The sequence below is a fragment of the Marmota marmota genome, unplaced genomic scaffold, assembly GCF_001458135.2.
Source record: "Marmota marmota marmota unplaced genomic scaffold, marMar, whole genome shotgun sequence".
Classification (NCBI taxonomy): Eukaryota; Metazoa; Chordata; class Mammalia; order Rodentia; family Sciuridae; genus Marmota; species Marmota marmota.
This window is the reverse complement of record NW_025999961.1, coordinates 1,156,371-1,162,370: the sequence shown is the minus strand read 5'-3', so window position 1 is coordinate 1,162,370 and position 6,000 is coordinate 1,156,371.

The window sequence follows — 6,000 nt, the reverse complement described above, 5'->3', positions numbered from 1 at the left end:
GGGGAGTCAGCACTTGGCATGCAGTGAGCTGCCCACGTTTTTATAACCCTTTGTCTGACACTAGTCGGAGTTTGTACAGGGGTAGTTAAAATTGTTAGAAAATACACAGCATTTCTGTCTTTAAAAAAGCAGAGGTCAGAGTTTGGGGCAACCACAGACTCTGGAATGTGAGGGGGAATCACAGAAAGGAGAGAGCTAGTGAGGAAGAAGTTGAATTCTGTGTTTAAAGTCTATACCAATTACTGGCAAATGTCTGAACCATGCTCATGCGAGCCAATTCAAAGTAGTTCTGTTGAGGCTAGAAATCTGAACTCAGATTTCAGCTGCTACTTACTGTAAGCAATATCAAGTTTGCAGTTTGACCCTAACCACACCAACTATCCACTTAAAAAGAACATCAGTGTCCTTTCAGGAATAGAACAGAATCAGCAGGATGTGATGACACCTGGCTCTTATAATCCCAGTCACTTGGGAAGCTGAGGCAGGAGGATCACAAGTTCAAGCTGGCCTTAGAAACTTAGCAAGACTCTGTCTCATAAAAATAAATAAATAAAATGGCTGAATATGAAGCTCAGTGGGAAAATACCCCTGGGTTCAATCCAAGTACTCCCTCCCCAAATATAAGAAAACAGAAAGGAACAGAACAGAAAGAATCCACAGTCTTCATTGTATTATATTTATCCTGTCCAGGTTGCACTGCAAAATTTCTTGAAAATCCAAAGGCAGATAAATAAATAACCGGGAAAATGTAATCCATCACATTATCTCTCATAAGAAAAGCAATCAATGGAGACTAACCCCCAAATGATCTAAATACTGGAATAACAAAGCACTGCTTTTAATAGCTATTCTCAATGTTTTAAAGGAAACCTTTCCCATAATGATTGAAAAAAGAGGGACTATCAGTAGAGAAATAAACAATATATTTTTAAAAAACTGAATCTCTAGAACCAAAATACACTACCTATGACACAAAATTCAGTACATGTTTTTAATTACAAAACGAAAATGACGGGAAGAATCAGTAAACTTTCATCGTTTTATAGAAATTATCTAATCCTGAAGAGCATAGAGAAATGATGGAACACAACAAAGTTTCAAGGACACTGAGGACATTGGAACATAGACTGGCTGAAATTTTCTCAAAATTGGTAAAAAGACATAAATTTACGGATTTAAGAAGATCAGCAAATGTCAGTATAATTAATAGTAATATATTGAAATCTCTAAGCATAACACTGATAAACTATTGACAAACAAAGGTAAAGAGAAAGTACTGAAAGGTATCAGAGAAAACATGACAAATTTTATGAACAGGGAAAGTAGATTCAAATCATGGCTAACTTCTCTTCAGAACCAATGGAAGCCAGAAAACAACATCTTTATATACTTGAAATAAAAACAACCAAACAAACAAACTGTCAACTTAGAATTTTATATCCAGCAAATATATAACTCAGAGATGAAATAAAATAAAAACACTTTAAGTTAAAGAAAATTAAGAGTACGTGTCTGCTATAGACCTTCACTACACAGAAGCTAAGGTAAATTCTTGAAGCTTAGGTAAAGGACACCAGAGTAAAACTAGGATCTTTGGGAAGAATTAAAAAACATTGGGGAAGATAAATATGTGGATTAAAAATATGAGTTTTTCTCTTAATTTCTTTAATTTGTGGGTTTTATCCTGTCTATTGGTGTAACACATTTTACAACTGGGATGGATGTGTGGTTTAAATGGACATAGTAGGTAAAAAGATATAGTAATATATCAAGTAAAAAGTAAAAATTAAGAATGTATACACTGTAATCCACAGAGGAAACACTAAAACATTGTGCAAAGAGAAATAACACAAATTAAAATGGAATTCTAAAAAGAAATATTCAAAATAATCCAAAGAAGGAAAAATAGAAAAAACCAAACCAGAAAGAACAGAAAAAGGAAATATATAGTAAAATCATAGGCTAGGCACAAGTATATCAATTGCCTTAAATGTAAGTGTACTAAACACACCTTATCAAATTAAATTAGAGATTATCAGAATGGGTTTTCTTTTCAGCCCCAACTATACTCTGAAACATATGCAACTTATAAATACAGTTATAAACCTTTTTTGGATCAACTTTAAGCAAACAGTTTTCCAAAGTCTCCAAGGTTCCCGTCTAATTCTTCCCAAAGCACTTCCTCCTTCCTTATATTAATGTTCCATCCTTTAGCATCAACTGCTGCACTCAAATTTATTAAGTCCCATAACCAGAGGCCCAGCGAATAAGAGCAGCTATCTAAACAAAAGCACATTCAACATTTTCCTAAAATCCCGTGGGGGAAAAAAGATGCAAAGGGTTCTCCTCATTGTCTGGTTTCTGATTTCTGTAACAAGATGTGAGCCCCATTACAACATCCAGGAAAGGATGGAACACGCAAAAGCAATTAGCCAACTTTTAAAACAATATCCACTTCTGAGGAGACAAACCATGCAGGAAACAAAGTAGTTTTGATCACTCCATCTGGATTTCGATTAGTCCCGTGTTTACGATAGATCTGCTTTAACATTTTACTGTATTGATAAGTGAGCGCTTTGTTTTGCAGGAAAAAATAATCCACTTCAGAACTTTGAAATGATGTTATTCCTCAATTAAATTCACTTTATAAATGCTGAAAGAAAAAGCAAGAAAGTTCCAGGTGGCCCTCTTACACTCACCATCTTGCCTTGTCATTGCTGAGTTTCTGTTTTCGATGTATAGAAGTGATAAGTGACTCTTAACTTTAAGTTTTATGATATATTTCAGATTAGAAAATTTGTGGAAGACCTATTTAGTTTTTCACCATAGAAGGACACATTTGCAAAAATAGAATCTTTGTTTCCATTAAGTTTTATTAATATGATATCAAGATTACCACCAATCATCATCACAGAAGCAGCCTTTAAGGATTTAAAGTAAAAATGTGATGTAATAACCCAGATAAATAGGGAATTCTTAAAGTGGTGTGCAGTGGTATAGCCTTAATACCAGGGCCAGCCTCAGAAATTTAGCAAGATCCTGTCTCAAAATAAAAATGAAAGTGGTAGAGAGGTGGCCTCTGGGATTGTAACTCAGGAGTAGATCACCCCTGGATTAAACATACATAAACACACACACACACACACACACACTGATAAAATTCTTATAGATTAGGGCGATTTTCAACAATCATTCATTGCCTAGTTGATAAAGTCATTTTCTTCACAAAACTCCCAATTTCTTCAAATCATCAGTTTGGTAACTAAATACTGCCTAATATGTAATTATAGATATTTGCAGTCATTAAACAAATAGAATCATTTGTATTTCATAATTTAGATAGCTGATTTCATATGATGTGCATATCTTTATGTCGCATATAAGAGATATATAATAAATGATGTTTTTGACAGTTATGAAGCTAATTTTCCTCTGACAAATTGGTTGAGGATTCCACTCATGACTCCCCTACAATAGCTATACATATGAAATTTTCTTAGCCAATCCCCAAAAAACAAATGCTGAATGTTTTCTTGATATAAGGAGGCTGATTCATAGTGGGATAGGGATGGGGAGCATGGGAGAAATAGATGAACTCTAGATAGGGCAGATGGGTGGGAGGGGAGGGGGGGCAGGGGGTAATTAATGATGGTGGAATATGATGATCATTATTATCCAAAGTACATGTATGAAGACACAGATTGGTGTGAATATACTATGTATACAACCCTCTGGTTGTATACATAGTATATGTATATGTATATACATAGTATATGAAAAATTATGCTCTATATATGTAATAAGAATTGTAATGCATTCTGCTGTTATATATAAAAAATAAATAAAAGAAAAAAGTAAATGATGAGGGAGGGTAGATGAAGAATCATTCTCAGGGTTTTGGATTTGAATAAATCCCAGGTTTGGGACTCCACTGTCCATCAAATACATATTTAAGGTTGGACCATTCACTTAATATAAGAGAATCAAGTGAAGAAAACTGAGGAATGGACATACTGAATTTGAAGTACAAATAAATTTTTTGAAACTGGGATGAAATAATTGCAATGAAAAGGACAATTTGAGGGCCATTAAAGTACAATGATCATTGAAACCATGGATATGGATGGGATCATTCAGGAGACTGAAATCACAGAAGAATGTTGAGGAGGGGACCCCAGGACACATTAACCTCTTAAGGGCAAGGAGAACAAGAAGTCCTAAGTGATAGGAAAGAAAGTCAGGGACATGGTGAGTGAAGAGAGTTTTGCTATTGAAATCAAAAGGCAAAGAGAATGTCAGGGAGAAGGGCAAATTATGCAGAATATGTGACTTTGCAACATCTTATTAATGCTATTCAAGGATGGGTATTTCAACTCCTAGTTAAGCCATTGGAATTTTTCATTTTATCTGTTTTCGGAAAAACTTTTAAATTTAACCTTTGGAACATAACCTATGTATCATTTTCCTAGGGTAGTTGTAACAAACTACCACAAATTTGGTGGCTTAAAACAGCCATTTTCTCACAGTTCTGGAGGCCAGAAGTCTGAAATCAGCGTTGTCAGGACTGGTTCCCTCTTAGAGGGTCAGAAGAAGACTCTGTTCTACCTTTATCCCAGCTTCTGTTGGTTGTGTAATCTTTGCCACTCCTTGGATTCAGGCAGAATAACTCCAGTCTGTGTTTCCACTATTACATGGTGTGCACCCGGGGTGTCTATGTCCAAATTTCCCTCTTCTTATAAACACAGCAGTCACTGGACTTACCCAGTATGAACTCATCTTAGTTTAATTAAATCTGTAAAAATACTATTTCCAAATAAGGTCATGTTCTGAGGTTTGGAGGGATATGAATTTGGGGAGGACACTACTCAACTCCATACACCCACCCTAGGGATAAGATCACAAATATACAGGTGATATAGCAAAAGAACTCTAGAACAAAGGGAAACGTAAGAAATTGGAAGAGTACAAAAATGGATAAATTTTATGTGAGGATCAAATTTTTACAGTCTAGTCTCAATTGTAAGAGAAGCCCAAAATTTAAGAGTCATTTTGTAGAAATTCCATATATTTAATATTTTGTTAACATTTTATTAGCCATAAGAAACACCTATGTCACTGTTTATTTAAAAAAAAAAAAAAAAAAAAGGTCAGCACATCATTCTTTCTTTCTTCTCTCTCTGTCTGTTTTGCCCCTCATTGAAATAACAGAATCAGAAAGCCTTCCTAGTCCTTAAGGACCTAAGGACCTGTGTTGACAGAATTTCCATAGCCAGGCAGGTAGTTAAACTAATGGACTCTCAAACTCTTTAAGTAATGAAAGGTGTGGCCAGGGACCATACATTGACTCACTAAGCAAAAGTTACCTTTTCTTCATTATCATCAAATATTTATTATGCACCATGGTCTGTGGTATCATTAAGTATTAAATATATTAGAGTCTAAAAACCTCCTTTCCTAGGATGACATCAGGGAGGAGAAAAAAAATGGGCACAAACATTAAAAGTAAATTTTGTAATAATTTATGATTCTGAGGTTCCTTTGAACCATACTGTCAATTCAAGAAGTGATTCTAAGACATGATTCAGGGTTAGCCCTTCTTGATCACACTTTTCTCTCCAACTTCTTTCCACATGTGACACTTTTTCAGGGTCTCCAAATCTGAACCAAATCAGATTTAGTTCAGATTTAGTTCTGAGCTGACCAAGAGCGAAGTCCCCTGAGAGAAAGCCTGCAGAGCCATCAGGCAGAGGAAGAGCAAGACTTCCCTTCTGAGGCTGCCACAGAAGAGACAGGCTGTTGTTAAGGATGGTTTTCGTACCAGTTCTGAAGGTCGATTGGCTTTCAATTGTTCTCTCATGTAACAATAAAGAATCAGTCTAATAGGTCTTTCAAAGGCCTGGATGGTAAAGGTAGGGTGGTATTTTTAAAAAGGAAAAGTAAACTACCCTATTGTGGCACCCGGGCGCCTTCAGAAATCAAACTTGGGGCCAGCACAGCAGA